We start from the raw sequence: 27,908 nt of genomic DNA, 5'->3' as shown, positions 1-27,908 counted from the left end.
GTTCAGTTCTCGGTGTGGCACAAGTGGGTGACAAATGCAGCATTGGATTTAAACTGGATCCACCTAGATGAGTACAATTTTTTTTTTTTTTTAAATCCCATACTTTACTTTTAACCATTTGAAGACCAGGCATTTTTTGCCACTTTTATATATACGTGTAAAAATCTGGGGTTTTTTTTGTTTTTTTTTTGCTACTACTTAGAACCCCCAAACATTATATATATATTTTTTTTAAAGCAGGGGCCCTAGAGAATAAATTGGTGCATTTTGCAATTTGTTATGTTACACGGTATTTGAGCAGCCTTTTTTCAAACGCAGTTTTTGGGGAGAAAATAATAATTTTTTTCAATTTTAATGCAAAAAACACAATACTAAACCCAATTTTTTTGTAAAATATAAAAAAATTATGTCATGCCGAGTAAATAGATACCAAACATGCCACGCTTTAAAATTATGCACGCCCGAGCAACGGCAACAAATAACGTAAATCTTAATAAAATTCATTTTATTATATTAAAATAGGTAAATCTTGAAAAGCTGTTACAGGCTACCACTTTATATCTACAGAGGAGGTCTAGTGCTAGAATTACTGCCCATGATCTGACGTTTGCGGCGATACATCACATGTGTGGGATGAATGCTGTTTGCGTGCATGCGTGCGGGACTGACGCAGGCTTCACCTTTGCGCGCTAGCACGAGGGGATGGCACCCTTTAAATTTTTTTTAATTATTAATTTATTTTATTTTAACATTTTTACACTGTTTCTTTAATTTAATTTGGTTAAATTTTATTTTATTTTTTATTACTGTCACAAGGAATGTAAACATCCTTGCGACAGCAATAGGCATGTGACAGGTACTTTTTATGGAGAGATCTGGGGTCTATAAAACCCCAAATCCCTCCTTTGCACTTGAAAGCATTCAAATCACCAAGACCGGCGTTTTTTAATATCGCCAATTTTCAAAAAATGGCGCCATTGACAGCCAGGTAAACCAGAAGTGATGTCATGACACCGCTTCCGGGTTACCATAGCGGAGACCCAATTAAAGCTGATTCCGTTTAGTAGCTCGGGTCTCCCAGGTGGGATGGGAGAGCCTGAGTGAGCCGCGGAATCCGGCAGGAGGGGGGAAGGTCACTCTGAATACAATTACAAGAGACCTGTCCATCCGTTCAAAAAATGGTACTGGGGTGAAGCCTGCAACTGCAGGCATCATCCCGGTACAACCACTTGAAGTCAAATGACGTACCAAGTACATGATTTGGCGGCAAGTGGCTAAAGGCATTTACAAACTCAGAAATGACACTGTGAAAATAGCAGTGACATCAGGGTGCTGTACATAGCCTGCGCAGAGAGCAGAACTGTAGGAGGGGCCAGCAGGCTCCACCCACCAAAGGCTGTCTGCAGAAAATGACAGAAGTGGGCGGAGACAAGACCAGTCCCCCTGCAAAAGGAGAGAGAGCGGTCTTCATTACAGGAAGTGTCACACTGGATTACTGCACAGAACTGGAAGAAATACACAAAGCAAACCGAGATTCAAGAAAGAATATAAAGTGGAACCTTGGTTTACGAGTAACGCGGTTAACGAGCGTTTTGAAAGAAGAGCAACTTTTTTTTTTTAATTCTGACTCGGTTTGCGAGTGTTGTCTCACAAAACGAGCAGAATTCAAGCTAATGGGGTGTGCAGTACCGCATTTGGCTAGAGGTGCGGGGGCGCCGGTGACACTCGGAACAGTTCGGAGTCGTTCGGAAATATTTAGAATCACTCGGAAATATTCGGAAACACTCAGAAATACTCAGTTTCCGAGCCTTTCTGAGGCTTTCAGCCGAGCTGTCCCCGAGTATTTCTGAGGCCACCTCTGGCCACATGCGGTATTGCATGCAATAGAAGTCAATGCAGGACGAATTATCTTCGTTTCCATTGACTTCTATGGGGAAATTCGCTTTGATATGCGAGTGCTTTGGATTACAAGCATTGTTCTGGAACGGATACTGCTCGTAATCCAAGGTTCCACTGTACATGACTCCTGTGTTAAGGCAATATTTGCTTATCATGGAGTTCACCTTTAAGGCCACATTGGAATAAGTTAAAATTCAAATCCTGGGGGCGTGGCTTAGCTATGGCCGAGTGAAGACGTGCTTTGGAGGAGCTCCCTGTCCAACTCGGCCTGCACGGATCAAACGACGGCTTTTTACTCCAGTGAGCACGGCATGAACAACCCCAAAAGATACAGAACGAGATCGACTTCCCGGGGAACCCACCATCGGACCACACAACCGGGCATTTCACACTTTTTCAGAGGTCAGGCGGACCTATCTCCCGGCGCCATAGTTGCCGCGCCACGTGGGTCCAATATTCCTCCGCTCTGCACGGAATCCCAGATGGCTTCCCCTACACAAACCCCGACACCCTTACTTCTCACGGGCACGCCAGCCATACTCTGCACGGAGATGGAGAGACACCCGGTCAGTCAGAAAATCCTGGAAGATGACCTCCGCAGCATGCTCAGGGCTCTCCCCACAAGAGCAGACCTGGAGGCCCTCCCCACGAGAGCGGACTTTGAGACCATGATCCTGAGGATTGAGGAGGCACACAGGAAAGACATCCAAGAAGTAAGGGATGACTTACAAGCTGTGGAAAACAGAGTCACCTCTGGCGAAACTAAGATTTCCGCCCTGGAAGAGAGGATGCAGGCAATGGAACACTCGCAGCAATCGCATCTTCTGGAAGCACAAGATATGCAGCTCCACCTGGAGGAAATGGAGGTCCGTAGCCGCCGCAACAACCTGCGGTTGCGGGGATACCAGAGGCCACGGGTCCGGAGGATCTGGCGGCGACGGCGACGGCGATCTTCCAGGGCCTACTAGACCACCCGCCGCCACATCTGGAAATCGACAGGATCCACCGCACCCTGGGCCCTAAACCCTCAGACCCAGCCAGGCCGCGAGATGTTTTATGCCGCATACACCGTTTTGCGCAGAAGGAGACCCTTCTTAGAAAAGCATGGGACCAGGGAGAGATAGAATTTGACGGGGCCCACATCCAAATTCTGCCTGATCTGTCGAGGGCTACGTTACAGCGCCGAGCCATGCTGAAGCCCATCTTAGAACTAGCAAGGAGACATGGCTGCACGTACAGATGGGGTTACCCGCTGGCAGTGACCTTCCGCAACGACCGGGCCTACTACACATTACGCACTCCAGCAGATCTACCGGCCCTCTTCGACTTCATGGGGGCGGAACCGATCCAGGTCCCGAATTGGCTACTGAGGATCCCGCGACCGACCGGCCGATCAGGCCTAAACACAAGCAGAATCAGCCCGACCACCCGTTCACAGAGATCCCGAGGAAGATCCCGCGCCAGACCAGATAACGGTGCACGTGAGTCATGATGCTACCGTAAGTGACCGTGAACACAGTGTCTACCATACACCTAATCCTTTTGTCAGTTACGGTTGGGTATCCTATACCCACTTGTTTGGTTGGCTTTTAAACAGTTGGTGTTTTTGCCCTATCCAGGCGGTTTGTGCGCCGCCAGCCGACCCATGCACTTTTTCATGTTGTCGGACTTTGCCTGCTTCCCGGCCCCCCATGGCATAGAATGACCCGATCACGTGACTGCCAGAGATACTCTTGAGATACCTGGACCGCCCCTGTTGGACACAGCAAGGGACAAAGCTAAGCTGGGAGACGTCTGCAGGGGGATAGGAAATGGGCTAGTGCCTACTTTGCGGCCCCTCCCCCCTTGCCCAGGATGGTTATCTGAGCAGCCGGAATGCCTGGGGTATGTGTTTACCTTTCCCCCCCCCTGTCTCTTCCTCGCCCTGGTGATGAAACGAACGCAGCAGAGAAGAAATGACATTCTTGATACTCCCGACTAAATTGGGAGGTAGTGAGATGCTGCATTGGGAACGATATTCTACTGCAAGATCTTTGGTAGCAAACATGTCAATTTTGGTTCCCTTATAGTGATATATGGCAGCTCTGGGGGGGCGCGAGGGCTCCTTGCTGGGTCTTCGGGGGCGGGGGGGGGGGAGGACTTGAGCCGGGGGGGCTGGAGGGGGTAGGCAGCAGTGTTATGCAGTGTTATTAAGTGTTTTGGCACATATAATCTGAAGGTAGACGATAACTCGAATAAAGACAGGGTGGGAATAAGATGGAGAGACGAAGGCTGTGCGGTACGTTGACTGTAGTGGTGGTGCAGAAGATACCTAGTTTAATGTTCCTGTGTCCGACGACCCCACGTGCAGTCATTGCATCGCTGGAATATTACCTGCAGCCACCACCAGTAAAAACAACACTTAAAAGAGTTATGCCGAAGCCCATTAGAGGGGCTCTACCATCAACGTTACATATAAGAAGGGCATGTTTGCTGGTTAAGTATTTATGTCAACCAACTAGTAGTATTGTTCTTGGAGTACCACACGGTCAATTTTAGAAGGCTTGTTTATTGTTAGCCTATTATGAATACAGTGTTGCTCATGTTACACAGAACGTATGCTCATACATATCATCACAGTTTCAGTTCTAGATATGCTCCTAGAGTTAAAGTATTTTTTGCCCAGAGTACCACTTATATTGTAGATCCGAGGGCTCGGGGTGGACATAGCCCTCCTTCCGAGGTCCTGGCTTGACACTTCCCCACTTAGGAAAACGACTACACCCAGGTAATACTGGTGTGCGTTGAAGAACAACTTCAGTTAAATAGAAATCAACCACTCGTTGTATTAGGTGAACTGGGAGATTGCCCTACACGACACCTTTTGCAACTATAGAGTGGGCTTCCATCTCTTTCTAAACTTCTCCCTCTCTCCTAGTCAACTATCTTTCCCTCCCCTGCACTTTTCCCCTCCCCTTTCTCTCTCCCCATACCTATAATTGTTTCTCGCGAACATGGGGGTACTTAATGTTGTCACCCTTAATGCAAAGGGACTGAACGTCCCGGAAAAGAGGAGAATGCTACTAAATGACATGCGACACATGAAAGCTGACATACTACTAATACAAGAGACACATTTCAGAGAAGACAAGTTCCCAATATTAAAAAATAGGTACTACCCAACAGCATATCACTCCACCCACATAGCCGCTAAATCCAGAGGGGTATCTATTCAGATATCCGCATCAGTGCCGTGGACACCAGTAGACAAAAAGACAGACCTGGCAGGCAGGTTCCTTTTTATAAAAGGCCTGATAGGTGGCGCCAAAGTGACCATCGCAAATTTTTACGCCCCAAATGAACACCAAGACACATTCATGAAACGACACCTTAAAACACTACAGAATTTTTCTGAGGGCCAATTGATCGTAGGAGGGGATCTAAACATCCCCTTAATCCCGGCAGAAGATACCTCGACAGGCACATCCTCCATCACACGTGGCACACGCAGGGAGATGTCTTTAGCCCTCCATGCGGCACAGCTAATAGACATCTGGCGCCTTTTTCACCCTGGGGAACGAGACTACACTTTCTTCTCTCGCCCACATCAGGTGTATTCTCGTATTGACTTCTTCTTAGTACCACACAACCAACTCCGGGCGGTCAAAAACACGGCCATCGGATCCATTACATGGTCCGACCACGCCCCGGTGACCATGCAATACGACCTCACAGACTTTTTCAAAGGTCAAAGGAAACCCTGGAGACTAAATGAAAGTCTTTTGCAAGACCCAGCCATAGTTGCAGACATCACAAAAGAAATTTCACACTACTTCCACACTAACACCTCAGAAGACGGAGACTGTGGTCTAATATGGGAAGCACACAAAGCGGTAATCCGCGGAGTGCTTATTAAGCATGGGGCAAGACTTAAAAAACAAAAGTCAGCACAATTAGCATCACTATTTGACAAACTCCATATACTGGAATCTGCCCACAAAACAACGCCGACCAGACCCCTGGGTAGCGAATTAGATACGATACGTATGCAAATAACAGACCTGCTCCAATTCAAGGCTAAGGCAGCTCTCCAGATCTCCCGGAAAAAGATCTACGAATCTGGCAACAAGTGTGGCAGACTTCTGGCCCAATCTCTAAAATCACAGAACATGGCATCATATATTCCACACATTAACTCTCCTACGGGACAAAGAGCTGCCTTACCCCTACAAATTACACAAGAATTTAGATCATACTACGAAAACCTATACAATTTAAACATGACACAACCTTCCCTAGGGAAAATGGCAGAATATTTAGCAGACTCCAAAATGCCATCCATATCGACTGAGACGAGAGACCTACTAGACGAACCCATTACTTTGACAGATATACAAATGGCGATAAAAAATACCAAGCAAGGGAAAGCCCCCGGACCTGACGGACTCACACTCCAATATTACAAGACGCTACTCCCATCACTAGGACAACACCTGGCCAAACTATTCAATGACTTAGGCAAAGGGAAACTACTACACAATAACACACTACAAGCCCAAATAACAGTAATCCATAAAGATGATAAAGACCCGACCCAATGTGGTAGCTATCGTCCTATATCCCTACTGAACACAGACCTGAAGCTATTCACGAAAATCCTGGCCACTAGACTACAACAACACATAACCAGCTTGATCCACCTAGACCAGGTAGGTTTTGTCCCTACCAGGGAGGCGAGGGACAACACTACTAAGGTCCTGAACCTGCTCTATCACGCCACAAAGACAGCTACGCCAATGGTCTTGCTCAGTACAGATGCTGAAAAAGCATTTGACCGGGTAAATTGGTCATTCATGCTTACAACGCTAAGGCACATTGGCCTAGGAAACTCCATGTTAAATTGGATCTCAGCAATATACACAGCACCGACGGCTAGAGTAAGGGTGAACGGTGTAATGTCAGACGCTTTCCAGATTTCGAATGGCACACGGCAGGGCTGTCCGCTCTCCCCCCTCCTTTTTGCATTATCACTGGAACCATTCCTTTGCCACATCAGACTAAATCCGGACATTACCGGTCTTACCATAGACAAAACTCAATTTAAAATATCAGCATACGCAGATGACTTGATGTTTTCATTAACAAACCCAGTGATATCCCTTCCAAATTTGCTAAAAGAATTTTCCGTATACAGGTCCCTAGCCTTTCTGAAAATTAATTGGGCCAAATCAGAAGCTATGAGTGTAGGAATCCCTGCATCGATACTCACATCCCTTAAAGCCAGTTTTAAACTGAAATGGACAGACAAAGCCCTAAAATATCTGGGCACATACATCCCCCAAACAATGGCAAAACTGTATGAAATTAATTTCCCACCACTACTTACAAAAATAAAAACACTGCTAAATACATGGCAATCGGGCCTTTACTCCTGGTTGGGGCGTGGAAACATCCTGAAAATGTCTATATTACCAAAAATACTTTACCTAATGCAGGCCATTCCAATACGTATCCCTCCCGGTTTCTTCAAACAAATTCAAACAATATTTACTGAATTTGTATGGGCTAAGAAAAGACCCCGTTTGCCAAACAAATTACTTGTCCTCCCCAAGTCTCACGGGGGGTTAGCGATACCCGACATACGCGCCTACCACCAAGCAGTACACCTGGGAAGACTCATTGACTGGCGTAGACATAGAGAGACCAAATTATGGACTGATCTAGAGCAATCCCACACCAGAATCCCGCTGGGAGGTACCCCGTGGTGTTACTCTAGCCTACCTAGGGAACTCAAACAACATCCTCTGATAGGCAACACAGCCAGAATCTGTGCTAAACTAATCTCTAAACCACACATTTCATCTCAAAACTCGCCCCTCTATCCAATTATAGGACACCCCCTATTCACCCCTGGAATACAGGATAGAATCTTTCGGACGTTAGGGGAAATGGGAATACACTCGGCCTCCCATTTCAGCTCAGGAGGTCGATGGAAAACATATGCGGAGCTCTCTAACCCGCAAGGGATGCTCCGTCTAGACTTCATGCGGACACTTCAACTAGGACACTTCCTTCATACCATTACACCCCCCGCAGACGCAGACCAAGGACTCACGACCCTAGAAGAAATCTGCACTAACACAGGTATTTTACCACATACAATCTCACTGATGTACAGTCTTTTGAATACGCCTCCCTCGGACTACATACCCCCGGGTTTGTCCAAATGGGAAGAGGAGCTAGGCTGCAGTTTCAATCCCACACAGAGACAACGCATACTCCGCTTCACACACAAGTCATCCATTTGTGCTAAAACCCAGGAAACAAACTATAAAATTCTCTCTAGGTGGTACAGAACCCCAACACATTTACATAAAATATCTCCTACTACATCTGAAGAGTGTTGGAGATGTCTAAGAGACAAGGGAACCTTGTTACACATTTTTTGGTCATGCCCTAAGCTTTCACGGTTTTGGAAGGTAGTACACGAGACGGTACAACTGTTTACAGATAGGATAATTACAAAAGACCCGGCATTCTTTTTACTACATGCCACTGACATACCAGACAAAGTGTACAAACGATCAGTCATACGACATCTGTTAGATGCAGCCAGAGCTTGCATACCTCTCTGCTGGAAATCCACCACACCACCGACCATTGACATGTGGCTTGGTAAGGTGGAAGACATAAGGCAAATGGAAGACCTGATTCACACGGCACAACATAGGGAAGAAGCATTCTCTAAGACATGGCAATTATGGTTGATGTTTATATACTCGGCTGCAGGTCAATCTTTGAGAGGAGCAGACGGGGCCCGGTGATTATACGGGCCTGCAGGCTGAGACATCAATATCCTATGAATAGAGTTGTGGTGATTCGAGGTCTGGGTATGCCCGAGCCTACATGTTCGCGAGACTCATCTCCTCCCCCTATCCCTCTCCACCCCCCCCATAACCCCCCCATATTTTCCTTTTCATCCCCCTACATTCTCCTGCACTTCTTTCCTTCTTTTCTTTCCTGTCACTCTGCCCTCAAACAACTTCTAACTTCTATTCTAAATAAATATAGAAAATAGAGGACTGGCACAATGGGAACCAGCACTGAAAGTTGACACATGGGCACTTCGACCCCACAGGTTAACATACTACAGCCTTATAAGCATTAATGTATGGTCTTGGAAGAACAGGCTGGATGTAGATCTGTTGAATAAGAGTTTTGTAAGAATTTATATCACGATACTGTACCATGTGTATGTTCAGACGAATATATATCTATGTACTTGTGGGCCCATGTGGGCCGTGTTCTCCACTTAAATAAACAATTTAAAAAAAAAAAAAAAAAATTCAAATCCTTTCTTCCAAGACATATACGAGGAGCCAATGGTTGAAATGGTATTTCAACTAACAAAACACAGAAACTCCCGTTCATACCTGTGCCTGACCGATCCAAAGGAACCTTCGGTAAATGGGGAAGAATATCGCTAATCAATTATTATGCTCGGATTTTTATAAATCTGAGAAGGGAGCTTCTGTGGATTACCTCTCCTCAGCTATATAATGTGATTTCACGAGTCATGAGGAAGACGCTTCGATGGGTTTTTCTGGATTTTATTAAACAGTTACAGGGGGAATCATGTAAGTCACAGCTGATCAACTACGATAATGGAAGTCTGTATTATACAAGTTCTATTACGTCTGAGGCCTGAAAGAAGATCTTGCAAATTTAATGGAAAATGATGACGGCTGTGAAGGACTCTCTTCATGTCTTCATCGTGTCTTAAATATCCACTGCCTGGAAAGAGTCTGTTGTTTGCTTTTGGTTGTGACAAAATGTACATTCATAGGGAAAAATATAACAATGTGGCCTCAATTTTATTTTATTTTTTATTTAAACATTTACAATTTTGAAAACTATTTTATACACTTTTTCTTTGCTTGTAACAAATGCTACATTTACGAATTTCATATCATTTAGAGTGCACACAATGCTGGGCTTTCTATAAAAGAAAGTCAAGTACTGGCTTTTCACTTGCTCATTGCCTCTGTTTAACCAAAAATGTACACACATCGGCCACTTTATTAGGTACACCTTGCTAGTACCAGGTTGGACCCCCTTTTGCCTTCAGAACGGCCTTCTTTCTTCATGGCATAGATTTAAGAAGGTGTTGGAAACATTCCTCAGAGATTTTGGTCCATAGTGACATGATAACATCACACAGTTGCTGCAGATTTGTTGGCTGCACATCCATGATGAGAATCTCCCGTTCCACAACATCCCAAAGCTGCTCTATTGGATGAGATGTGGTGAGTGTGGAGATCATTGGAGTACAGGGACCTCATTGTCCAGTGGTGAGATGATCTGATCTTTGTGACATGGTGTATTATCCTGCTGGAAGGATAGAAGGTGGAGACACTGTAGTCATAAAGGGATGGACATGGTCAGCAACAATACTCAGGTAGGCCGTGGTGTTTAAAAGATGCTCAATTGGTACTAAGGAGCCTAAAGTGTGACAAGAAGATATCCCCCACACCATTATACCACCACCACCAGCCTGAACCGGTGATACAAGGCAGGATGGATCCATGCCTTCATGTTGTTTACACCAAATTCTGACCCCACCATCTGAATGTCGCAGCTGAAATCAAGACTCATCAGACCAGGCAACGTTTTTCCAATCTTCTAATGTCCAATGTTTCTGATCCTGTGCGAATTTTAGCCTCAGTTTCATGTTCTTAGCTGACAGGAGTGGCACCCGGTGTTGTCTTCTGCTGCTGTAGCCCATCTGCTTCAAGGTTTGATGTGTTGTGCATTCAGAGATGGTATTCTGCATACTTTGGTTGTAACGAGTGGTTATTTGAGTTACTGTTGTCTTTCTATCATCTCGAACCAGTCTGCCCATTCTCCTCTGACATTAACAAGGCATTTTCCTCCACACAACTGCCACTCTCTGGATATTTTCTCTTTTTTGGACCATTCTCTGTAAACCCGAGAGATGGTTGTGTGTGAAAATCCCAGTAGATCAGCAGTTTTTGAATTACTTAGACCAGCCCGTCTGGCACCAACAACCATGCCACGTTCAAAGTCACTTAAATACCCTTTCTTCCCCATTCTGATGCTCGATTTGAACTTTAGCAAGTCGTCTTCACCATGTCGAGATGCCTAAATGCATTGAGTTGCTGCCATGTGATTGGCTGATTAGCAATTTGTGTTACCAAGCAATTGAACAGGTGTCCCAAAACTATACCTCTCACACATGTACAGATAGAGATAGCGGCGCTAATATAAATTGTGTAAACTAATGGGTCAGAGCAGCATAATGCCCATGACCCTCTACTTATACATAAAAATATTAATAACAATAGTGTCATGAAAAATATTATTTTTATCATGAAAAGGAATTTCTTTAACACCCAGTGAAAAGTGTCACTATAAATAATAAATTACAAGAAATTAATGATCAAGCTCAACAGTTGTTTTTCAATCTTCTTGTGTGAAAAATCTTCTACTCTTCCACCACACCACCGTGATAGTGACACCACTCCCTCTGAAGAGCGCACTCCCCTCCCACTCTCGTGTTCCGCAAAACAGCAATTGAACCACACCTGGGTTGCATGTGATGAACCGTGAATCCAATCAAGCCAGCTCCATATGTGAAAAAATGAATAAAGTGCTCCACATAGCGTGATACCATTTTGACAGATTTATTAAAATCACTTCAAACACACTTCAATGGTTACACTCACTTTTAAACTGAAACATAAAAGCCTTTAAAAAAATCCACAGCAAGCAGAGCGAACAACAGGATCAGTGATCCAACGGTGCACCGCGGTCACAGCGGACCTGAAGTGTAAACTGGTGTATCTCTCACCCAACCTTCTAAGGCCCAGCCAACCGATCGGTGTAGTCCTCCTCAGACAGCGGCATCTAATGTCAGTGCGATGGAATGCCGTGTAACCATGCCCAAGACATGTTTCGTCAAAAAGACTTCTTCAAATGGGATTGGCTACACGGACGGTTCATCAATCCTTAAAGCAGGGGTCCACCTATCGTTTTTTTTTTTTGGAGTTCATTCATAAACTTTTCTTCTCATGATTATCTACTCACATGTTCTGTGTAATAAGTCCGCCTGTGTCCGATTTCGTTGTAAAGAATAACTTATAAAATTCACTGAAGGCGGTTTCCATCTTCATTGTGGGCATTTGAAGCCCACAAGCATGTATTTCCTGGATGCGGTGAATGCTGTGCTCCCAGCATTCACCGAGATGTTGTGATGACGCTGTTGCACAATGCATGCTGGGAAGCCTGAGACTAGCTCCCAGGGGACTGTGGGAGGTCTGGGAGAGGCTAGAAACACGCCTACTCCCATGGGAGGAAAACCAGGAAGTGCTAAGAAGATTAGAAAAAAAAAGGTAATTACGGCGATTTAAATTTTTTAACACAGCATGTCAGCATCTAGGCAAGGAAGAGAATACATAGAGATAATGTTCAAAATTTGGGTGGAACCCCGCTTTAAATACTATCTATGATCAGTCATGTGATCATCATCAGTCATGTGACCTCCTGCTCTGCACATGCTCACACTTCACGTCCCCCTGACCGTGAAGCACAGGTACAAGAACTGAATAAATTAGTGGATCACAAACATTTTTACGGTGCGTAGTTAGAATGCTGCATCCAGCATTACCATATCATATCCTAACTTAAAATCTACCACTAGTTACAGTGCTAATGTGGAAAAGTAACCAATAAAAATGAATATTATTAAAATAAAATGAACATTTCAACAGGAGATAATGAATTTGTCTAGTTTAAAAAACAAGCTATATATATATTAGTCATGATACTATTATACAGCTGCATAGGACAAACAATGACTGAAACACAATCTGATCCCATTAATAAAAAATATGGATGACTGCAGGCGAGTCTAAAAAAAGGGAAATAATAATATATCATCAGAGGTCAATGAATAAAAACCACCTCAAACGTGAAAAGTGGTGGAAGAGTAGAAGATTTTTCACACAAGAAGATTGAAAAACAACTGTTGAGCTTGATCATTAATTTCTTGTAATTTATTATTTATAGTGACACTTTTCACTGGGTGTTAAAGAAATTTCTTTTCATGATAAAAATAATATTTTTCATGACACGATTATTATTAATATTTTTATGTATAAGTAGAGGGTCATAGGCATTATGCTGCTCTGACCCATTATTTTACACAATTTATATTAGCGCCGCTATCTCTATCTGTAGACGTGTGAGAGGTATAGTTTTGGGATTCTGATCAGTTTATGTATTTATTTAAGTGGCAGCTTTTTTCACTGTACACTGTGTATGTACACACATTTTGTATTAATTTACACATCTTTTATATAGCTTTGCACTTTTCTTTGGCGCAGTGGAGTAAGAGAGATTCAGTGGCCGAAGAGTATATATGGCTCCATATGAGCTAACAAGAAGAAGGAGTATCTGCTGTTCCTCTGACACAGGTGTATGTGTTTGTTGATAGGTCTGAACTGCAGGAAAAAAAATTGCACAGGCTGTTTTCCACCCGTGGTGGAAGGAAAGAAAATTGCATAATTTATGGCCTGCCTAAGGAGAGTGTACAATCAGATTGTAGCATTTTGAAGCTGGATTTAGGTTAGTCAACAAAAAAAGGCAAATGGAAGAAAATGTTCAATCATTCTAAAAATCTCCAGCTCCAGTATTTACAGAATAAAGGATGCGAATACACAACAACTTAAATGAAATTAAATATATGAATTTTATTACCTTTTGGTTATAATCATAAACATGTTAATAGAGTGACAAAGGATATGCAAATGTATATGTGCTTTAACATCATTTAATATGCAAGCCAAGAGGATTAAATAGCAAATTAAACCCATATAACATAATCAGGAGAAAACAATTGGTGCTTTCATTATAAATGCTTAAAAATTTAAATAATTTAAAAATATCGGGATTAACCATATCAACCCCTTTACATTACAGAATCACTTCGTGTTCGTGAAAGGATTTTGCTGTAATTTACTTAGAAGCAAATTCAAAACTGAACTATGGCAAACACAGTTTCTTTTGGATAGATTTGAAAATGCTAAAACATTTCTGTCAGGATTTTATTGCTATCTGCCTTTGCATAACTAAAGGCAAAACTTTTTCTTTTTTTGGATAGAGTAAGGGAGGGTTATAACCCATCAGTTTTTTTTATTTTCTTCATCTACATTATATTTCCAAAAGTATTGGGCCGCCTGTCTTTACACGCACATGAACTTTTATGGCATTGCAGTCTTAGTCCGCAGGGTTCAATATTGAGTTGGCCCACCCTTTGCAGCTATAACAGCTTCAACTCTTCTTGGAAGGCTGTCCACAAGGTTTAGGAGTGTGTCTATGGGAATGATTGACCATTCTTATAGAAGCGCATTTGTGGCACTGATCCTGGATGAGAAGGCCCTGCTCACAGTCTCTAATTCATCCCAAAGATGCTCTATCAGGTTGTGCAGGCCAGTCAAGTTCCTCCACCCCAAACTCGCTCCTCCGTGTCTTTATGGATCTTGCTTAGTGCACTGGTCCATATCATTTGGTGGAGATGGGATTATGGTGTGGGGTTGTTTTCCAGGGGTTGGGCTTGACCCCTTAGTTCCAGTGAAGGGAGCTCTTAAAGTATCAACATACCAAGACATTTTGGGCAATTTCATGCTCCCATCTTTGTGGGAACAGTTTGGGGATGGCCCCTTCTGGTTCCAACATGACTGCGCACCAGTGCACAAAGCAAGGTCCATAAAGATATGGATGAACGAGTTTGGGGTGGAAGAACTTGACTGGCCTACAGAATCCTGACCTCAACCAGATAGAACACCTTTGGGATAAATTAGAGCGGAGACTGCGAGCCAGGCCTTCTCGTTCAATATCAGTGCCTGACCTCACAAATGCACTTCTGGAAGAATGGTCAAACATTCCCATAGACACACTCCTAAACCTTGTGGACAGCCTTACCAGAAGAGTTGAAGCTGTTATAGCTGCAAAAGGTGGGCCAACTCAATACTGAACCCTACAGACTAATGCCGCGTACACACGATCGGACTTCTCATCAGAAAAAGATATGATGGCTTTTCCGACGGGATTCTGCTCAAGCTTGCCTTGCATACACACGGTCATGCAAAAGTTCCCTGAAATTTCGACCGTCAAGAACGCGGTGACGTACAACACTACGACGAGCCGAGAAAATGAAGTTCAATGCTTCCGAGCATGCGTCGAATTGTTTCCGAGCATGCGTAGGAATTTTGCGCATCGGAATTGCCACAGACGATCGCATTTTTGGATAGGAACTATTTCCGACCAAAAAATTAAGAACATGCTCTCAATCTTTTGCTGGCTGGAATTCCGATGGAGCATACACACGGTCGCATTTTCCGATGAAAAGCTCTCATCGTTCTTTTGCTGTCCGAAATTCCGATCATGTGCACAAGACTGGGATGCCATTAAATGTGTGTGTAAAGGCAGGCATCCCAATACTTTTGGTAATATAGTGAAGTCAAGGGAGATTTCCCTTGACTTCCTGTCCCATAGCCAAAATAGAAAGTGAGAGGAAATTACTCCAAAGGGAGGGAATCCCTGGTTGTAACCAGAACTAGTATCCCTATTGGAAGGTTTCCCCTTTTTTCCTGTTCTAGGACAACCCAAAATTTGGGATTTTCTTTGACTCTCGGTGATAATGGTAAACAGAACAAATAGAGAAGGTGAATCTCCCTAATGGAGGCACAGACAGCATATCTGTAGGCCATTTGGTTCTCCTCAGAAGTCTGGCCTGAAAACTCCCAATTAGCAAACTCCCATGTCCTTGCATGTTGCTAGGACGAGAAAAACATTGCTTTTCATTCCTGCAATACTAGGAGTGAGAGGCCCTCAATGAGCGATTTTGACAGGTGGTGCGAATTGCCCAAGATTATAATAATGGGGCTGCAAAGCATTATGGCCATGGCATGTGAACAGTCCTGTCAGGTGTAATGTTAGGATCCGGGTGGGCGGTCGGGGGCTCAACCGGCTGTTTTTTTGTAACATGAAATACAGTGGCAGCCCATCCATAAGGGGCGCACAGGCGCCCCCCCCCCATCCATGCGTCTGGCCCCCTAATGTACATGCAGAGCGCCGGATGCATGGATTCCAAGGGAGGGGGGTTTAAGCATGTGATTAGAGCCAGAGGCTCTAATAGGCTTCAAAAAAGGGTGGGCTTGGGGGGCAGCGCTCGAGCCCACCCAGTTGTGTGACAATAGCAAATGAATGAATAGTGAATGAATGAATATTCGCTATTGTAACACTGATTCTGCCTCCCAGCCAATCAGGAGGTGGGTCCTGAGACCCGTTTCCCGTTTGGCCAAAAGGAGAAGCTACCCTATTGGCCGTGAGAGGAGGAGGGAGGTGATGCACGGCTGTGATGCCGAGAAGGAAACACAGGGGAAGTGCTGCCCGGGGTAAGTGTTGGCGGGTGACCAACCCCGACTGGGGAGGGCTGAGGTGTGGGCTGGCTGTGCACTGTTTGCTGCCCCCCCCCCAAGAAAATATACCACTGACCGCCACTGTTGAAATACCAATATTATGCAAACATATGCTACAGGAGATAACTGTGGGCCCCCTGTATGACCCAGTTCTCCAGAGACCGTTGGGAGTTACTATATAAAAGTGAAAGTGGTTACCATGCTTGTGGAAAAACAAAAGTGAATTAATAGAAGCAGCAAGCACTCCTTGGTATATTTGACCTAGCGATAAACAAATATACTGAACGTGCTGTGCTAAAAACACCAAACAAAAAACTAGTGACTTGTTGAAAAAAAGATAAGAAATCAAATGTCCAACATAAAAAGTTCATGTGAAGTTGTTGCAGAAAAGGAAAAAATTAATCTTCAAAGAATCTTTTCAATTGTGATCCCCCAGTGGCAAAGAGAGACTAATAACTTCTTACCAAATGGATATGACTTCCATATTATAAAGAGTCATATCACATTTGATTAAAAATAAATACAGGTCTTCATACATGTTCTCATACATGTTCCCCCTCTGGAAATCATCTCTGAATACCTGGGAATCTCTCTACTGTTCCCACCAGGTAAGAGGCTCATGCATGCAATTAAGTGCACAAGAGAGAATCATATGGTTCACATAGTGTGAAAACCGTAAAACTTTAATAAATAATAGGTAAAATGACACTAACAAAAGTATAAAACAAGACAGCTCTATTAAAATCAACAGAACATCCAAATATATGGCATTTATGGCATGATGACATCATAGCAGGCCCCGTCCTTCGTGTTTTGTCACAGATTACATTATATATCAATGCCTAAGAAATTGGACCAGCCACACCTCTTTATCGAAAAGCTGGGAGTTACTGCAGACAAACAAAGACTTATGCCCCGTACACACGGTCGGATTTTCCGATGGAAAATGTCCGATCGGAGCGTGTTGTCAGAAATTCCGACCGTGTGTGGGCTCCATCGGACATTTTCCATCGGATTTTCCGACACACAAAGTTGGAGAGCAGGAGATACAATTTTCCGACAACAAAATCAGATCGCGTCAATTCCGACCGTGTGTGGCCTGTGCCACGCATGCTCAGAAGAAATTCCGACACGGAACAGCTCGGTCTGGTAAACTTAGCATTCGCAATGGATACAGCACTTTCGTCACGCTGCAATGTTAAAAATGGTTTAATACAGTGCACTCTCTTCTTCTTTATAATGTGACAAGAATTAAGTAGTTTTGCTGCTCATATTCACACACACTTCTCACAAACTTATTTCGTTACTATTTATCGTGATTCCCTCAATATATTTTGATTTCTCACATCTGACAACATTATTTTGGTGTATTTTTATTTTTTTTTTGTCTTTAATGTAGATTTTTTTTTTGTGTTTGTATTTTTTTGAAGGGTGTTTTTTTTTTTTATTGGATTTTTATTTGTACTCCTGGAAATGTTTGTGTTTTTTTTGTGTCAAGTTACCACAACACCATTGATATGTTGTTCTATTTAATCTGTAGGAGATTGTTTGGTGTTGTTGTCCCTTGTTAATTTCACATTTTATGTTAGAAATGTACCTGAATCGTCACCAACAAACTGTCCTTTTTGGATTAAAACACACAGGAGAGTATAATTTCCCATAAAAAATTTTTAATAAGGGCTCACAACTAAACAAAGAGGGAGGCAACGCTGGAGAAACTGCAGAAATTGGCGAAGCCTTGGACCCCCAGGGCAGACATCAATTATTTTAAAGCAAAATTGTTGGCCTGAGGAGTCCTTATCTAAGGGAGGGCAGTCTGGTCCAGAAGTCCTAGAGATCCGGAAAGCAGCAGATGACATCTATGTCCACAGGCTGTGGTCATACGAGAGACTGCAGCTTTTGTCAGACCAGACTGAACCCAGGTCATTACTCTCTGGTCTTCCTTCCACGCTTCCTTCCACGCTGTGGCTGTGGAGTTGTGGCGGCAGGAGGAGGAGGAGGAGGATGGTCCAACTCAATCACGTCGGTCTTGGGTGTTAGTTCCCCACTCACCCCCTTACTTAGGACTTTATAAAGCAGGTCCTCACATAGTTTGCGTTGACCCTCCTGCATACCCTGCAGTTTTGTGGCAGCCATGCAGGCAAAGGCCTCTTCAGGAGTGGGGAAGGCTCGGAGGGCCGCAGAAGCCTCCTGAATGAGCCTGAGCGCAGAATCCTGCACGGGAGTCGTCTTCCTCGCCATTTTGTATGGAAGGCGGAGGGGAGGAACCTGTGATTCAGTCAGACTTCGACTTGTCCCAGGCTTCTCTTGGCTGACACTTAGCCCCGCCTCCTCCTGGCTGCCACTAATCCCCGCCTCCTCCTGACTGCCACATTCCACAACCTCCTCCTGGCTGAGGTCTTCCTGTGTATGAAAAAGGGACATAGTTTTAGTATTTTATTCATCAATCACACACAATTTTCATCTTCTGACTGTTGCAAATTGAATGTTAACAAATATAACAGACTAGCATTCTGAGCCCAGCATTTTTGTTTCTTTTACCAATTTTGGGTGCCCACTACTGTCTAATAATATGTAAAACACTTTTTTTCAATCACCAATTAGTGATCAATAATAACATCTATAGTAGACATCATTTATTTATTGACCAGAAATCTGTAGAATAATGCTATACCTGACTCCAGCTGGGCTCCTCCACTTCTTCCTGCCTGGAAGGCCCAGGTTGGACATCGGAAGCCTCAGCTGGGGTGGAAGGAAGAGTAGAGAGGGATTCCCTGACTTCAGTGTGGTCTGACAGAAATCGCAGTCTCTCATAGTACCACAGCCTGGGGATATAAACGTCATCTGCTGCAGCTCTGGGAATCTATGACCTTCTTGCGCTCCCTAAGATAAGTGCTCCTCAGGCCACCAATTTTGGTTTTTAAATAAGGGATGGTTGCTGTGGGGACCACCGGCTTCACCAACTCCAGCAGTTTCTCCAGCGCTGTCTGCCTCTTTTGTTTATTGTTGTAATGAGGATGTCTCACTTGCCACAGACAGGGCAGCTCCCTGTACTTGTCTATGAACAGGGAAGGAAATTGTAGTAGTTGAACCCATCCATTTTCTCTGCAAGACACAACACAAGACAAACCCTAAGGTCAGGCCAAACTCCCCTAATCTTGTTAAAATATAGGCTTCCATTTCGAAGCAGTATAGGCACAAGTTTAGATCTTACCTTCGTTGTCACGATCGGTGCCTCCGATGCTCCTTCCTCCGCTCACAGATCGTACGTAAGACACACGCGTGTTACGCTTTATACACACTGCGCATGAGTGTAACTCCGCCCTCCCCTGACGTTCTTTCTAGTCTATTCCCCGTCCCTTTTCGTTCTGCGCAGTGGGGGAAGAGCACATGGTGGATACACAGCAGGATCGTGATAATTGTAGCAACGAGGAGGTAGAGGAGGAGGAAAGCCCGGATCCTGAAACGTCCCAATCCAGAAGGAGATTTAAGGCCGCAAATATGTCCTTTGGGGAGATGTTGGAGATGGTGGACATCCTGAAGAGGGCCGACTATGATGGAAAGTATGGACCTTACCCCAACCCCAATGTCAGAAAGGCCAAGATCATGGCGAAAGTGGTCAAGAGTCTGCCCCGGAAATGCGGGGAATGACGATCGAAAGATCAGCTCAGGAAGCGGTGGTCGGACCTCAAATTACGAGAACATGAGCAGTACAGAAAGATCCGGAGAGTGCTGCAAAAAAGTAAGTAGTTGTGCTGTGTTCCTATTCTTTCGATGTTTATTACGTTCGTGCTGCTCCATGTGCTTTTAGAAACTGTTGTACAGTTTAAAATGGCAACTTTCATGTTCATGGGCACATTATTCGTTCGTATCAAACATTTTTCTTTCGGACTATAAAATACCATTGTTTAGGCCATATGCATTTGGCCATATTTTTTAGGGCTTACTTGTATGAAACTAATTTGGTTGTGTAGATGGCTTTGTTACTAGAATGAAATGCAAACTAGATTCTGTGTAAGGAGAGGACACTCAGCAGCTGTTTTCACATCTGGACACTGGAGCACTAGTGTGGGACACAAGAACACCATTTTTATTAGGGGGCCACACAGGTGCTACAGTGTATACTATAGGGGGGGGCTACATCTGTGAAGCTTGTACCAAACAGGTAAAGTATTGAAGCTTGACAAAGGACACTGAAAATGCTACATTTTGGAACTCTGCTAAAATTGCCAATTGTACCCCACTTCCAAGCAATGTTTACTATTTCTAGTTCTGCCATCAAATATCTGTGTGCTAAGTATACATTTTTTTTTTTTACATAGGGGAGAAAAGACTCGGAGGACACCCCTCATCCGAGGAGACCAGAGCCCACCCCCCTCTGGAAGAAGGGGAAATCCCCCCAACACAAGCTGAGCAGAAGGAAGAAGACGTGGTGGAACTAGTCACCACAACAGGTCAGTGTCTGCGACCACAGGCTCAGGTAAGAGATGGATGGCGGCATATTTTTGAGACCTAATTTTTTTGGGGGTTCCTCTCTTTTTAGGTGATCGTGATGTTATGGATCCAGATCCTTTCACATCCAAAGGTGCCCAGATCCTGATCGGGGAGATCATGGGGTGTAATTTACAATTAGAAAACCTCAAGAAAAACATCAATGATGTTATTCAAAAAAAAAAAAAACATCATTGATGTTTTGGGGCGAGTTTAAAGCCCCTCCAAAACCCTTTGTTTTTTGGTGTGCTACAATGTGCAAAATGTTTTTGTGATTTTTCACAAAGCCAAAATTTGGAGGATGCACACAGTGTGTCAACATGTGCTATCTGCCATCACAGGAGATCAATGGACACGTTTTGGGGGTGCAACGCCTTCCTCAATAATAAAGTAGCGGTGAGGGGTTTCTCATCCCAAACACGTCCCTTGATCCCCCGTGATGGCAGGTTGCACATGTTGAAATTCGTAAATTGGTGTGCATGTTCCAAATTTGGCTTTTCCTGGGGTGACTTCACCCCATCTGAACGCAATATCAAACACAGTTCATAAATACTCATGTCTGATATTGCCTTCAAATTCTAGCAAATGTGAACTTTGTAAGTTCAAGATTTGTGTCTTTCTTGTTGGTTTTACACATGACTGTTTTATCTTAAATGGACATTTCTATTTTTGATAATGCTACCCCAAAAATTGTTATACAACAAACATGTTGGTTTGTTTGAAAAACCTTTAGTAAATGCACATGTGATTGTGCAGGTATAAAAAAGTTTGTTAATCAAGAATGTGTGGATTATTGTCTCAACGCTACAACACTTTTGGGGTGATGTCATTGCTGTTTTCAGAGAAAATGAGGGTTATTTCCTAAGGGCAAATCCTCTTGGCACTACAAGTGCAGTTTCAGTGCAGTTGCAAGTGCACTTGTAGTGAAAAGTGTCTTTGCATTTAGTCAATAACACCCAACAGTGCTTTGTATAATAATAAGGTTACACAATCACGCCATTTTCAGGACTCCCCACATTTCTGTCAGGGTCAGCTAAAACAAACACAAGCAGTAAATGTCCACAAAGATTTTCTTTTGTTTGCTTTTTTATTATAAAAAGGCTTCACATATTTGCTGGCATATTGATAGCCCCCCTACCCGCAAAGAACTCCAGGTATCGTAACCGGACATCACGGGCACTCAGGGAGGGCAAGCCAGGACGTCCGCTTTCAAGCTCCGTCAGTGTTGTTTTAGGTATCACTCCGGCCTCAGGCCCAACAGAGCCAGCATAGTTGGCCGAATGTTTCCTTAAAAAGTTATGGAGAATACAGCACGCCATGATGATATGATTAAGTTTATACTCCGCCATATGGATAGGTGTCAGAAATAGGCGGAACCGGCTGGCCAGGATTCCAAATGTGTTCTCCACCACTCTTCGGGCTCTGGTCAACCGGTAATTAAAAACCCTCTGTTCCGGGGTGGGGGTCCTCATAGGGAATGGCCGCATAAGATGGTCCCCCAGCGCTTCATCAGCAACGAACACAAATGGGAGTCCTTCCACATTGTCCTCTGGAGCTGGCAAGTCCAAGTTGCCATTCTGGAGATGCCTGTAGAACTCCGTCTGGGCGATGACTCCACCATCGGACATCCGGCCATTCTTCCCCATGTCCACATACAAGAAGTCGTAATTAGCCGACACCACCGCCAACATCACTATACTATTGAACCCCTTATAGTTGAAATAGTACGACCCCGAGTTGGGTGGTGGGACGATGTGGACGTGTTTCCCATCAATTGCCCCTCCGCAGTTAGGAAAGTCCCACCGCTGGGCAAAGTGGAAGGCCACAGTCTGCCATTCCTGTGGCGTGGAAGGAAACTGTAGAGGAAAAAAAAAAAAATGCTATTTTGGCACATAAACATGGCAAGCAGATTAGACACAAACATTCTTGGCCAACCTCCAGATAGCATTTAGTAAGGGGAATTTAACAACGCCAAAGTATAAGGTACACCTATCATGTCCCCCCCCCCCCCCCATGGGCCATTTCTAATATTATGGGGTGTGTGGAAATCTTGGACAGGTAACCCTCTTCACTTCATTGAGAGATGAATGCCTAAATACAGGGTATTACTTGGAACAGGCCCTCCTTAGTTACACTATTGGCAGCCCACTGGACAGGTAAGAAGTGTCCGAATACAAAGATAGAAATACACACTGTACACATTTGAGGACATTTGGACATTCTGCTATTACCTGTCAAGATAATAATAGGATACAAAAACTTTAAACAGTACCATTTGAAAGTATTCAGGCAGGCCCTTGCACTACATGCTTTGGGGAATTCATCCATAAATCTGAGCACTAAAGAGATGGGTATAGTGTGTATGGGTTTGGCAAAGTCAGCAGATAGATGATTGAGGATAGAGAATTGGGATCAGCTGACTTAGCAGTTGGGGGAGGGAGGGTTACTAAAAATGATTTGGGGACACCACAAAAAATGAGCCTCTGTCACTCTGCCAGAATTTAAAGCTAAAATAACATTTCAAAACATTTTAGGGGGTGTTTGGGGTAAAGCACTACTATGGAGCTGATGAAATACATTGTTAAGTGACTACATGAGGTGAATATAGGGCCAGGAGACACCATGCTGGGGAGGTTAGTGAAGGACAATCTGTATGAAGGCCCTAAAAAATTAATTACATAAAAATCCAGCATGCATGAGGACAAAGGGGACATTCACAGCATATTACAATCATGGTAATTAGGGAATGAGGAAAGAAATACAATATATTATCACACATTAAATACAATGAAATGTGATATTAAAGGATAAAAATCTTACCTTCATATACTCCTTCTGCAGGACCTGAATGATGGCAGAACAGGTCTCTGGGATAATGATCCCCGGAGCCTGGGGGAAGATGCCTGTCGAGAACTTCAAGTCCTGCAGGCTTCTCCCTGTCGCCAAAGGGTAGCGACCAACCTCTGCTCCGGAGTGATGGCTTGCCTCATGCAGGTATCCTGCCTGCTGATATAGGGGGTCAGTGAAGCCAACAAACGGTGAAATACGGGGTCCGTCATCCTGAGAAAGTTCCTGAAATCATCAGGATTATTCTCACGGATCTCACGGAGCAAAGGCATGTGACAGAACTGGTCACGCTGAAGCAACCAATTCTTGGTCCATGAACTCCTCCCCACCCTGTTCATGGACTGGACTTGTGTCAAGGTCAGGACCCCAACACCAAGCCCCCGCACAGCACGAACTCTACGAGGAGTACGTATACACAACAAGGCTAGAAAACGGTCGGCTGCTCAGAACGAAGTAACAGAACATCCGTCGGAAAAAATCCTAGGATTTTGTTGTCGGAATGTCCAAACAAAGTCCGACCGTGTGTACGGGGCATTAGAGAAATGCAAGCAGTATAAAAACATATACATGACATCTCTGAAATACATGACCATTTCCACACATCGCTTCTCTTTAAAAAAGGTGCAAGTACAGAAAAACACCTTCTGATCCTGCCAGAAATCCAGTGAGCTCTAAACTACCTGTTTGAGTTAACGACACAACACAGGATATGTCATTTACCGGCTCCTTCCTTTTCTGAATGCGCACAGTCAGTGATCACTGTCCATTCATAACGGAGCATAGTAAACTGTGTTTATGATGCTTCAGTTTATGAATGAACAGGAGCCGCTGTCTCCTGTCCATTTAGCTTCAGTGCAGCTGAAGCTGCAGAGAAAGGGACTGGGGATTTGGTGTCTTTAATCTCTTTCTCTGTCTCAAAGGGGAGATGTCAGAGGTCTGTTTAGAACCCTGATAGCTCACCGAAGCCCCCCCCCCCCCCCCCCACAGGGCTGATAAAAAAATAATAATTAAAAAAAAAGAAAAAAGAATTGTAATAAACATTTTAAGTTAAATTGTAAAAAAAAACACAAACACTCCCCTCTCCCAACAAAAAAAATATATAATACAATTTATATATATACACATATATATATATATATATATATATATATATATATATATATATATATACCGTATATACTCGAGTATAAGTCAACCCGAATATAAGCCAAGGCACCTCATTTTACCACAAAAAACTGGGAAAACTTATTGACTTGAGTATAAGCCTAGGGTGAGAAATGCGCAGCTACTGTAAGTGGAAAAGAGGGTCAACAATGCCCATTTGCAGCCTCACTGTGCCCATTTGCAGCCATAGGGGGCATCTAGTTAAGGGTTCCTAGATGCCCCCTAGCTACTAGCTCCCGAAATGACATTGCTGCAGATGGACACAGTTGACCGACTTTGTGGCCCTGTATCTCGGGGCCACTTAGTGCTAGGAACCCCAACTTTGGTGTGCAAACCCAGTGGAACTAGCACTACAAGATAGCTGGGGTTCCTAGCACTAAGTGGCCCCGAGATACAGGGCCCCAAATATCGGTTCAGAAAATGTCAAGCACTTTTCTGCAGCAGAGAATGACATTTTCCGAACTGACTTTGGGGCCCCGTATGTCGGGGCCATTTGGTGCTAGGAATCCCAACTTTGGCTATATTGTGGTGCTAATTCCACTGGGTTTGCACACCAGATTTGGGGTCCCTAGCACTAAGTAGCCCCAAGATACGGGGCCCCAAAATTGGTTTGGAAAATGTCATTCTCTGCTGCAGAAAAGTGCTTGACATTTTTTGAACCGATATTTGGGGCCCTGTATCTCGGGGCCACTTGGTGCTAGGAACCCCAGCTTTGGATATATTGTGGTACTAGTTCCACTGGGTTTGCACACCAAATTTGGGGTTCCTAGCACAATGTGCTGAAAAACTCGGCTTATACTTGTGTATATACGATATATATATATATATATATATATACCGTATTTATCGGCGTATAACACGCACCGGCGTATAACACGCACCCCAATTTAGGAGGGAATTTTAAGGGAAAAAAAACTTTTAGGAGGGAAGTTGAAGGGAAAAAAACTTACATTTAAATGCCCATCATTGCAGCCTTCTCAGTGCAGCCTTCCCCAGTGCAGCCTTGTCAGTGCAGCCTTCCCCAGTGTCCATTGCAGCCTTATCCCAGTGCAGCCTTGCCCCAGTGCAGCCTTCCCCAGTGCAGCCTTGTCAGTGCAGCCATGTCAGTGCAGCCATGTCAGTGCAGCCTTGTCAGTGCAGCCTTGTCAGTGCAGCCTTGTCAGTGCAGCCTTCCCCAGTGCAGCCTTCTCAGTGCAGCCTTCCCCAGTGCAGCCATGTCAGTGCAGCCTTCCCCAGTGCAGCCTTGTCAGTGCAGCCTTCCCCAGTGCAGCCTTGTCAGTGCAGCCTTCCCCAGTGCAGCCTTCTCCAGTGCAGCCTTTCCCAGTGCAGCCTTCCCCAGTGCAGCCTTGTCAGTGCAGCCTTCCCCAGTGCAGCCTTCCCCAGTGCAGCCTTTCCCAGTGCAGCCTTCCCCAGTGCAGCCTGTCCCTGCTTCAAAATCGCTGACCGCGATTTGAAAATGGCGCCGCCGGCGCCGAAATACACAGAGCCGGTCCTCGGGTCTTTCCGGCGGCTCTCGTTTACTTTCGGTTCCACTCGTAGTCCCGAGCGGAGCTATCCGAGTATTTTCGGATAGCTCCGCTCGGGACTACGAGTGGAGCCGAAAGTAAACGAGAGCTGCCGGAAAGAGCCGAGGACCGGCTCTGTGTATTTCGGCGCCGGCGGCGCCATTTTCAAATCGCGGTCGGCGATTTTAATGTTTTGACAGCTCCGGATCGCAGGGCATCGGCGTATAACACGCACCTGCGACTTTCCCCTGATTTTAAGGGGAAAAAAGTGCGTGTTATACACCGATAAATACGGTATATATATATATATAGTCAAACTTTGGGTGGGTTACTGCTGCCTTTTCTTTGTCCTTGCTGTTAGACTGGAATGGTGTCAAGGTGGACTCCCTGTTCTCCACCGATATCCATGAGTAAAGCCATACAGCCTGAGGAAGAGCAGGGATGCTCGCAACTGTATACAGTAGCTGCAATTGATGTACATGACGACTTTGATGATTTGAAGATTCAGTAAATATATTTGCATTGGAGAACGTGTCCCTTCGTTTATGTTATAAATAATAATAATTAAAAAAATAAATTCTAAAAAATAAATTTGCAAGAAAAAAAAAAAAAAAACAGACACAGTCCATGCCTCACCAGTAAGGATGAGCTTCGGCGTGTTCGCAAGCTGCACGTGCCGAGCTCGCCAGGAACTCGGCACTGCACAGCGCTAATCACAGGCAGTGAGACATTTCCCGATGTGCGGTTGCAGAGATCGGGAACTGTCTCACTGCCTGTGATTAGCGCTGTGCCCACTTCCTGGCGGGCTCGGCACATGCAGCTTGTGAACACGCCGGAGCTCATCCTTACTCATCAGTGCCCATCAGTGCTGTATGTATGTATGACATAAAAAAAGTATCGGTATTCGGTATCGGCGAGTACTTGGAAAAAAAGTATCGGTACTTGTACTCCGTCTTAAAACAGTGGTATCGGTGCAACCCTAGTTAGGAGGGTGTGTTAGGCCCCACCCTCCTTGCTGCTACGAACAAGCGTTATGCAGTAGCAAGTGGTTAACATTATTACATTTTAGAGCTGCCGTCTTTTTTGTATTGGTTCAGACAGCTCCCTAAATCTACTCCTGGCTCTGGATTAGAACCAGGTTACTTAGAATTCCATACACTGTGCTATAATTACAATGCTAATGATATATTATAGAAGCTCTGAACATTACTGCAGATTACATCTTATAAAGGAAATCAACACAAACAAGCTAGACCATTAACATAATAAGGTAACGTTCAGGGAGCTCACAAATCAATGAAACAAAAAACAGCAGTGTGCTTGTTAACCGTCTGATAAAAGTGTCCCATCGGGACCACGGCCATGGACGTAGATACAGATACAAAATCTCTGGGTTGCCAAACAAGATCAAAAACCAAAACTTTGCAATGTCTCATCGCAACTTCAGATGTTTGTTACAAATTGGCAGCCATGAAAAGGTATCTGAATAACAGCTGTGGCCGCTAATAGGCAGAGCTTGGAG

The sequence above is a fragment of the Aquarana catesbeiana genome, linkage group LG04 (genome assembly GCF_042186555.1).
Source record: "Aquarana catesbeiana isolate 2022-GZ linkage group LG04, ASM4218655v1, whole genome shotgun sequence".
Classification (NCBI taxonomy): domain Eukaryota; kingdom Metazoa; phylum Chordata; class Amphibia; order Anura; family Ranidae; genus Aquarana; species Aquarana catesbeiana.
Note: the sequence above shows the minus strand (reverse complement) of the source record.